Genomic DNA, 11,473 nt, shown 5'->3' with positions numbered 1-11,473 from the left:
TTACAATCTACGTTCAAACCTTTCATGATTCTTGAAAACACCTCAATCGAGGGAACGAACCAACCGAACTTCATCTACGAAAGGAAAGATTTATGCATATAGTTATGCACCTAGAAAACTCTCGGAACCTGAGTAAACGTTTAACATGTATCTATGCTAGATCCTTTAGCATTATTATTACCCAAAAATAACTTTAAAATCCCTTTTCAAAGTAGTAAATTTTGTCACAGCTTCAGCAAGTCAACTTCGACTTTTCATTCAAAACAACCTTATTATAACCTTGATATATATGCGTGCTCTTTTATTGTTATCGGAAAACCTTTTATATTCCACCACATCACCAGCAGACGTACCAGCATGCTCGATGCTCCTTGACTTGAATCTCTCTGACAAATCACTATATTTATCCATTAAAGACTTATCATGAACACATCCGCACCTTATTATGAGAATTGCCATACCAATTACCAGAAATCAGCGTTTAATCATCTAAAAACACAATTCCCTTGAAACCTCTCGAATTGATAACCGAAGATTCAGATATGGATGCATTAAATGCAGACGAAACAGTAAAATTGTAGATGGTCTAAATGGCCACGAGTTTGATGATAATGAATGGAGTGTTGGGAACGCTCGATAGAAAATTTGGTACTGAAAAACGGATTGAGCTAACCATGAAGGAAACTAAGGACAAATACAAGGACCAAACCCTATATTCAAAGAATTCAGGTAATTCTGGATCAGATGAAATCTTTAGAGAATATCTTGCTCTGAAGTCATGTTAAAATCTTGCGAAATTTTTTTTTCATCATCAACCTTCGATCTTAGAAATTCCAAAATATCATCATAAATATCTTCGATATTTCTGAGGATATTTTCATAAATATTCTTGTCTAAAATCATTTATCTCTTCGTGTTACCAGTGTTACATCATATAAGAAACTATTAGTTTCTATATTCTGTAAACTTTCAAGTTAAACTATGAATGCTTTTGAAGTAGTGTTGGGAACTGATGCATGAGTTAGTATAATATAATGACACTTGATCAACGTAATTATATTACAGTAAGTCATGATGAGTTTCTAAATGAAACGTGATGATTCACATATCATAACGTCATCATGTGCCATGTTACATAACCCTTTCATTCTGCTTAACTTCTGAACATATCAAGAACATATTATCTTGATAGTTCTATCTTTTCTCTTGAACTCTGGTAATTTAACCAATTAAGATCGTGCTATTACAATTTCTCTCTTAGAACATTAGTCATGTTCACTTGAAACTTCATACCTACGAATTCTGGACCATTATTCGCTTGATTTAAAGTCGAGAAGAGAAAACAAGAGCATGAAGCTCCGATATATAAGGGAAAATATGAAGCCCAACAACAACACCCACATTACAAACTGTGGATATCAGTGCGTATAGCAATATAAAGACACGGGAGGATTATAAATACAATAATCCCTAGAGCATAGTAGAAATAAACAGATTCTTCCGGTGGGAGTTGGAAAAGAAGACCGATCATTGCGATAGTCAGAATAAGAACAAGGATTAGAACCGGATTAAGCATTATTATAATCTTTTGGATATATGAACTGAGAAAGAAGGTATAGAAGTGGTGGAAACTAATGGAACGGAAAAGGTAAATTTATAATGGAAATATCAGACAGAGTAATCAAGGCAGATCACCGTATTTAATTATAGAGATCTTAATTCCCTTATTCGCCGAAGAATCAAATATTTTAGATTTCGAAGATTTCCTTTAAATCCCTTAAATTCCGAAAATCAACCGTGACTACATCACTGATTAAGACAAACATGCAATTATTCACTTCACTCTTTTGTGATAGCTTCATTCGTACGCTTCGAATAAATGAATTGTTTTATCTATATTAATCAATAATGATAAAACTCTATTTATCAACTCAGATTAATCACGAAAACATTTCTATTGTTAGTCATGACGACCACACTCAAATTTCGGGACGAAATTTCTTTAACGGGTAGGTACTGTGACGACCCGGAAATTTCCGACCAAATTTAAACTTAATCTTTGAATGTTTTTGACACGATAAGCAAAGTCTGTTAAACTGAATTTCAAAAACTTTGAACTGTGATCATGTATACATTTGACCTTTGACTAATACCGATGATTCACGAACAATTCCTTGTAAATAAATATGTATATATATATACATGTATATATATATATATATACATATATACATATATATATATATATATATATATATATATATATATATATATATATATATATATATATGAGTATATATAATAAATATAAATTATAAAATATAATTTAAACATTAAAATTAAATAAGTACAATAAGATATAAAATAAATAAGTTGTATATATTAAATGTAAATACAAGTTAAGAATATAGTTAACATAATAACTTTCATTATTAATTACTAATACAATACTAATCTCAATACCTATATTAGTTTATTGAATATATTATAATTGTAAATTATGTATTATCAGTTATTATAATTGTTGTTATTAAGTATTAATATTATAATTATTGTTAATGTAATTATTATTAAGAGTTATAAATATTATGATTATTATTGTTATCATTCTTATTATTAAACTTATTAATTAACATTAATGTGATTATTAGTATCTTATTAGTATCATTGTTATTTATTGTTATTATTAATATTATCAATATCACTTTATTTATTAATATCTTTAAAAATATATATATATATATATATATAGATCATTAGTATTAGTATTATTACTAATAAGAATATATTAGTAATAGAGATTATTATTAATATTAATTGGTAATATCATTATTTATGTATATATGTTAATTATTAATGTTTATTAGTTATAGGAAATAAAAATTAGATATAAACGAATCTGTTTTCCTTCTTATAAAATCTGCTTTATATATATATTTTTATTTTATTCCATCGACTACATTCCAAATCAATTCTCTATCACAATCACACTAATGTAAATCTTGTTTCTGATCTCTAAATCGAATCAACATCCCATATGCAACCAAATTTCGTGGACTTAATTATTTGCTTTAACAATTTTTCTTCATCTGCTACATAACTACTTGTACTTCTTGTCTGCTTTAGTTACACGTCTCAATCTAGCTGAATGTAAATAAATTAGGATCGAACGTAAGTATTATAATTGGTACATCACTCAGACACATTCAATTAACTCAATATTTCGTGAATTAAACAACCCACTTTCAACAACTCATAACCACCCTACAATCACTTTACACTTCCATCTCGAACCACCCTAACACCACATTCTCCAATCGTGAACCTAGCTCATCACCATCACAATCCACGGTTATAACAATGTCTGCTTCTACGTTCTATTTATATTTTCTTGTTACAATTAAACCACCACCGACACCCTCATATAACTCGATAATACTTCTGATTCTACTCGAGATCATTACCTTCGAATGACCACCAAAACAGTTCGAAGACATCACAAGATTTCTGCCATCGTTGGGTTTGTCTTCTAATCCTTTAACCTCTTGTTAATTATCGAAGGTCACCAAAACAAACCGCACCCAACATCATCACCTCAAGCTGCTAATGCTACTACCATGTGAAACTCAATTCAACTAAACCATTGCTGTTACTATGGTTTTATGATAGCACAGCCCAAATCACATGACTACCACCATAAACCCCCGTGTACTGCTGCTGCAGACTTGTTCCTTGTCAAACTAAATTGTCACCACCACCTTTAATTATTTTCTGTTTGTTTCTCACTGTGAATCATCAAACAACCATTAACTTCGATCATAATAGATGGTTACTACTGCAATTTAACGAATGATAAGTGCCAATTGCTTCTGTTACCATCAACCCGGACACCACCTTTGAATACTCTAAAACACACTCTTATTTCGGTTATCTCTCCAAACCAAACCCATGCTACTCAACAACATCACCTTGAATCATTAGAACCACCATAAAACCATCGATCAAACTACTACTATCCTTTTATGTTTTCATGAATGCATTCCACCATCTTCATCACCCATCGAAACCAAACAAAATCACACCCTTGTGATCACCTCTTTTCTTTCCTTTGTTCCTGTTAATGAAAACAATAAACCACTTACTATATATTTTTTTTCTCTCTTTCCGAAACCCATTCATTACTCGAGTATTAATGCCTTTTTTTTCTTTCTTCTTCTAGTCGACTACTACAAGTGGATAACCCCACTTGATTAAAAAGGAATCGATTAAATTGATGCTGGGACCATATGATTATATTTTTCTTGAATACTTATTTAGTTACATGGGGTTCATGCAACTTGTATTAAAAAAAAAGAGGATATAAGGATAGCGATTTATATATATATATATATATATATATATATATATATATATATATATATATATATATATATATATATATATATATATATATATATATATATATATATATATATATATATATATATATATATATATATATATATATATATATATATATATATATTTTACTTTAGTAATGATGCATGAAGAGTGGAACAAAGTTGATCATATTGGCCAACATTTTGATAATTCTATATATCTTTTGTTTTAAAAACCGAACCCCACTTGATTGAAATGGTGGGGTGTTGCTCGATAATTACCTTCCAGCAAATTATGCAGACAAGTTCGGCCTTGGACTTCTAGTAATAGGCTTTGATTTATATAAGCATGTTGTTAAGTGGGCTTGACTAAATATATATGTTGGGCTGCCATATATTCCTTTTTTAAATGGACCGTGAATGTTATTGTTGGGCCTATAAGAAACCGTAGTTTACGAACAAGAATAGTATGTTATTGTTTTAGTACGTAAATAAGCAATAGCAGCAACCTTGTTTCTCTAGGCTTTGTCAAGTGGTTGACTACTAAATGGCTTGGTCGATCCTATATTTCATGGGTGATGATAATGATATAGATGATGATTTGATAATCATAAAGATGATGTTTGGTAGTAACGATGTGATAATGGTGATTATGACCATGAAGATGATTATGATAATGATAGCAAAAATAAGATGATGAATGATGATGATAACCGGATGAATTAATGATGAGGTTGTGATATATAAAATGAAATAGTTATCGGGTTAGCGGGACGTCGCGGGTTCAAACCCGGACTTGGGCATTCTTTTAAGGGCTACTTCTTCTTTGAGGTACAATTTTTATTATTATATTTATTAAAATTATTATCATTATTATCATTAGTAGTAAAATTAACATTTTTATAGTTATTATTACTATCAATATTATTATTATTGTCATTATTAAATCTAATTATTATTATTATTTTATCTTTACTAATATTATTTTAGTACTATTATAATTATTATTTTAACAAAATTTTAGTACTATTATAATTATTATTTTAACAAACAAATGATTTCTTTTATAAAAATATATTACAAGTATACTAATATTACCTACTAACATGTCTTTAATATATATTAACTAATATATTATTATAACCTTAAATTAAATTATACATCATATTTATAATATCTTATTAATATAATATATAAATTATTAATCTTAATACATTAAATATATATATATATATATATATATATATATATATATATATATATATATATATATATATATATATATATATATATATATATATATATATATATATATATATATATATATATATATATATATATATATATATATATATAAATAAACTTAGTTGATTAAATGTGATATGTGTTAATATATATATGAATGATATAGGTTCGTGAATCCGAGGCCAACCCTGTATCGCTCAATATAGTCATATGTATTTTTACTACAAAATACATTAGGTGAGTTCATTTGATTCCCTTTTACTCTCTACATTTTTGGGACTGAGAATACATGCGCTGTTTTTACAACTGCTTTATTAAATGCTTTTGAAAAATATCTTGAATTGCGAATACATGAAATGCTTTTATAAATGTTTGACGAGATAGACACAAGCAAAACATTCCTCGAATGAATTATTATGCAGACAGAAGTTCATGCGGATTATTATTAAATTATGTGGACATGATAATTGCCACCATTGAATTATGTGGACATGATAATTGCCACCATTGAATTATGTGGACATGATAATTGCCACCATTGAATTATGTGGACATGATAATTGCCACCAATTGATATGAATGTTATGTATCTAGAGAATGATTTTATACACAAGTTATGTGTATGTTATTTTTGTGCACAAGATATGTGTACGATTACTAAGATTTATGAAAGATGATTTCGTACACGAGAAAGGTGTACTGTATTTAAAAGATATCGTATGTACATTACAGGTGGGTATAGGATTCGGGCCCATTTGTACCATGCAGGATTTAAATCTTGTGGTCTATCAAAATTACAGAATTTTTATTGTTTTATGATAAACTTATGAACTCACCAACCTCTTGGTTGACAATTTAAAGCATGTTTATTCTCAGGTATGAAAGAAATCTTCCGCTGTGCATTTGCTCATATTACATGGAGTCGTTTATGGCATATAGAGGTCAGAACCTCGCAATGGGACCAACTGTTGAAGACTTCGTCCAGATGGATTAGGACGGGGCTTTTCAGCGTATTGCTTCGCTCTCCATACACCATTAAAGGTTCACCTTTAACAACAGGAATACGAATCGCTTTCTGATGACAGACAATGTCGGCTCTATTCTCGGCTAACCAATCCATTCCAACCACAAGGTCAAAACTTCCTAGCTTAATAGGTATCACATCTATTTTAAATGACATTCTAGCCAAAGTCAAAGTACAATCACGGTAAACCTTATCCGCACTCATTAGATTACCATTTCCTAGTTCTATAGAATATAAATTTTCTAATGACGATACAGCATTTTTAAGATTATGGCAAAAATATCTAGACACAAAGCTTCTATCAGTTCCGGAATCGAAAAGTACATAAACATGTTGATTATCGAGAAGAAACGTACCCCTGACTAGCTGAGGATCATCACGAGCTTCACTGGAGTTAATGTTGAAAGCCCTTCCTCTTGCAGGTTCATTAGTCTTACTAGCAGTTAGGCAATCCTTCCAGAAATGACCCTTTTTTCTGCACCCATAACACATGTTCGTACCAGTCTTACACTCGGCAGCTAAATGTCCATTCCTCTTACACTTATCACACTTTTTCAAACAATCCCACGGATGATGCCTATTACACTTAGCACACAATGGGAACTTTACCTTATAACCAGAATTAGAATTTGGGATTGCAGCATTACTCTTAGCAGTATCTTGTTTCTTAAAGGGCTGCTGATTGTAATTCTTCCCTGAGTTATTGTTATTATTCCATTTCCTATTGTTATCATGAGTTTTAGTCTCATTTGAGGCAGGAGTCTTTCCTCGCTATTCGGCCTGATCGATTAACTCACTAGCCATCTCAACAGCTTCTTGTATAGTTCTCGACTTCGAAGTAGTTACACCACTTTGAATCTTCTCGGTCAAACCATTCGCATAAAGAGTGATCTTGCGACGTTCGGGAGTAACCATATGTGGACACATAAGGGCAAGATCAAAGAATCTCTTATTGTAACTAGTCAAATCAGTACCCACTAGCTTCAGGTTTTGGAGTTCTCGCTCCATCTTAACAGTTTCAGTGTAGGGACAATACTCTGCGATCATTCGTCGTTTAAAATCCTCCCATGAGGTCTCAAATGCTTGATCCATACCTACTGAGTTTGCATAGGTATTCCACCATGTCTGAAGCGACCCGTCCTAATCCATCCGGACGAAGTCCATATCGATTATAAACGATTCACAATAGTTGATTACGTCGCGAGGTATTTGACCTCTATATGATACATTTTACAAACATTGTATTCGTTTTTTAAAAAAAACAAACTTTCTTTTCATCGAAAGTTGACATTATGCATACCATTTCATAAATACATCCAACTATATTTGACTTAATAATAATCTTGATGAACTCAACGACTCGAATGCAACGTCTTTCGAAATGTGCCATGAATGACTCCAAATAATATCCTTAAAATGAGCAAATGCACAGTGGAAGATTTCTTTCGTACCTGAGAATAAACATGCATTAAAGTGTCAACCAAAAGGTTGGTGAGTTCATTAGTTTAACATAAATAACCATTATCATCATTTTAATAGACCACGAGATTTCCATATTCAGTTCTCATAAATATACGTCCCATGCATAGAGATAAAATATCATTCATATGGATTGAACACCTGGTAATCGACATTCACAATATGCATATAAGAATATCCCCATAATTCCGGGATCCTCCTTCGGACATGATATTTAGTTTCGAAGTACTAAAGCATCCGGTACTTTGGATGGGGCTTGTTGGGCCCGATAGATCTATCTTTAGAGTTCGCGTTAATTAGGGTGTCTGTTCCCTAATTCTTAGATTACCAGACTTAATAAAAAGGGGCATATTCGATTTCGATCATTCAACCATATAATGTAGTTTCGATTACTTGTGTCTATTTCGTAAAACATTTATAAAAGCGCATGCATTCTCAGTCCCAAAAATATATATTGCAAAAGCATTTAAAAAGGGAGTAATGAAACTCACCATACTGTATTTTGTAGTAAAAATACATATGACTATATTAAACAACAGAACAATGCAGGGTTGGCCTCGGAATCACGAACCTATATCATTTGTATATTTATTAATACACATAATCGTAACCGAACAAATTTATTTATTGTATCTTAATTTATTCATTATATATATTTAATTTTGTATATATATTCAAAATGATTATTAAATACATATATGTAATATTACTAAAAGTACATTTTATATACAAAATGTCTATTTGGTAAAATAATATCAATAATAGTAATGAAAGTTGTTTTTGATTATAATAATAATATATTACCAATAATAATAACTATAAAAATAGTTATTTTATAAATAATAATATCGCTAATTCTTATTTTTATAACTACAATGATAGTAATACTAATAATAATAATAATAATAATAATAATAATAATAATAATAATAATAATAATAATAATAATAATAATAATAATAATAATAATAATAATTAATATAAAAACTAATAATAAAACGAATTATATCATAGTCATTATCATGGTTATGTTTATATCTTACCCCTTTTCTAATTTCAAAATTTCATCTTTTATCAATACTTGTAATTATACTTACTTTTATATCATACTATAAACTAATTCATACTTATTATTATATTTTATCAATTCATACTTAAACATATTTGTAATCATATCCATATTCATTTTCATTTTCGTACATATTTATACATATAAATATATTTGTATGTAATCAAAATTTAAGTTATATTAATAACAATTGTATTCATAGTGCTTAATAATAATTACTACGTATATATCAATAAAGATAATAATAATAATTATATCAATAATTCAATTAAGTCACAAAGTATTTATAATCCTAACAAAGTTTTAATCTTATAATAATAATAGTAATAATAGTAATAATAGTAATAATAATAATAGTAATAATAATAATAATAATAATAATAATAATAATAATAATAATAATAATAATAATAATAATAATAATAATAATAATAATAATAATAATAATAATAATGGAAATGAGGATAAAGTGTATACCCTTTAAAAAGAAAACTGCACCAAACGAGATTCGAACCCACGACCCTTCGCTAACCCGAACACTCCTCTAACCACCCATCCATTTTTGTTTCTCGGTAATTATTCTCACAGACTTAAATATATAACGAGTATTATCTGTTTCCTCATCATCTTCTTCAAATTAATCGATTGACCCAATATCACAAACATAACACTTAAATAAACGATTTGATTAGGATTTGCAATTTGAAAGATAAACAAATAGTACAAGGATTGATATGAATTAATCAAAACAGCGAATAAAAAAAAAATTAAAAAAAAAAGTGCAGCAGTCGCTGATGAAAAAAAAAATGAAGAACAAGAAATTTTGGTTTTCGAGATAGGGTGGTTTTAGGACTTCGACATCTTCAACAAAGTTGTTTCAATTCTTCTATGTAATACTCGTGGATCATTAATTACAGCAGAAACAACCTCTAAAGCTTTAATTTGATCTTAGAAAAAATTATTTGACTTTTTGATTTTAATCTTGACTTTGCAAATTCGAAATCCATTGAATGAATTAGGGTTTGAAGTTTTGTAGATAGTTTGATTATATGATTTCTAACACACCTGAATTCTTGAATTTTTGATTATGGGTGCGAAATTTGGGCTTTTGGCTAGAACAAGTTGCGAGAGACAAATAAAAAAATGAATTGGTTTTCTTAACTTTTGAGTTCTCTTTCAATTAGCAGTACCGAAACAGTGTATATAAATGATAATACAGATTAATAATCGATGCTACAAACATGATATGATGGATTTGTTATGTAGTGATGGTGGGGATTCGATGGCATCTTTGAGCAGACCAGAACAAGGAAAAAAATATATCTGATGGAGATATATAACAGCTCCATCGACTTCTGCTTTTATATAACATAATTAACATATCAATAATAGATATAAATATATCAATAATAATAATAATATTTATATTAATAATGCTAAATAATAATAATACAGATAATATTAATTAATAATAATAACATGATAATTCTATTAATAATTATTTTCATAATAATAATAGTATTTAGAATGCTGATACAATTAGTTATAATAATAATAATGTTTATAATGGTATTATTAATGTTAATATTAATAAATTGTTTTATTTATTTATTTATTTATTTATTATATTTTTTTATAATAATAATAATAATGATGATCTATAATAATAAGAATGATAACAATTAATAATAATAACCATAATACTTATAATTCTTAATAATAGTTATACTAACAATACTTATAGTACAAATACCTAATAATAACAATTATATTAACTGATAATATTTAGATTACAATTTTTAATATATACATAAAACTGATGTTGATATTGATATTAGTACTAATAATAAAATTAATAATATGGTTATTATAATGACTATATTCTTAACTTGTATTTACACTTTATATATATGCTTTATTAAATTTATGTAATATTTAATAATTACATAATATATTATACGATAACATTCATTGAATATTTAATGTTTATACGTTTTATATATATTACAATATAATCTTGATTAGAAATCATATATAGATTTATATTTATATATATGTATACTACTATATATATACAATTATGTTTTAAACGTTAAGTAGATAATTAATTATGTATATTAAACAATTAATCACAAAGTATAACATTATACATTTAATATTTTGATAACGTTGGCAAAAATGTTAGAATCATTTATATACAATATACTATATATATTCAAAATAATAATCTTTAGTTATTTAAAGTTATCTTTCACAATAACTAAACTACTTAATAGT

This window comes from Rutidosis leptorrhynchoides, chromosome 9, assembly GCF_046630445.1.
Source record: "Rutidosis leptorrhynchoides isolate AG116_Rl617_1_P2 chromosome 9, CSIRO_AGI_Rlap_v1, whole genome shotgun sequence".
NCBI lineage: Eukaryota > Viridiplantae > Streptophyta > Magnoliopsida > Asterales > Asteraceae > Rutidosis > Rutidosis leptorrhynchoides.
The sequence above is the reverse complement of the archived record's forward strand: the minus strand, read 5'-3'. Positions refer to the sequence as shown.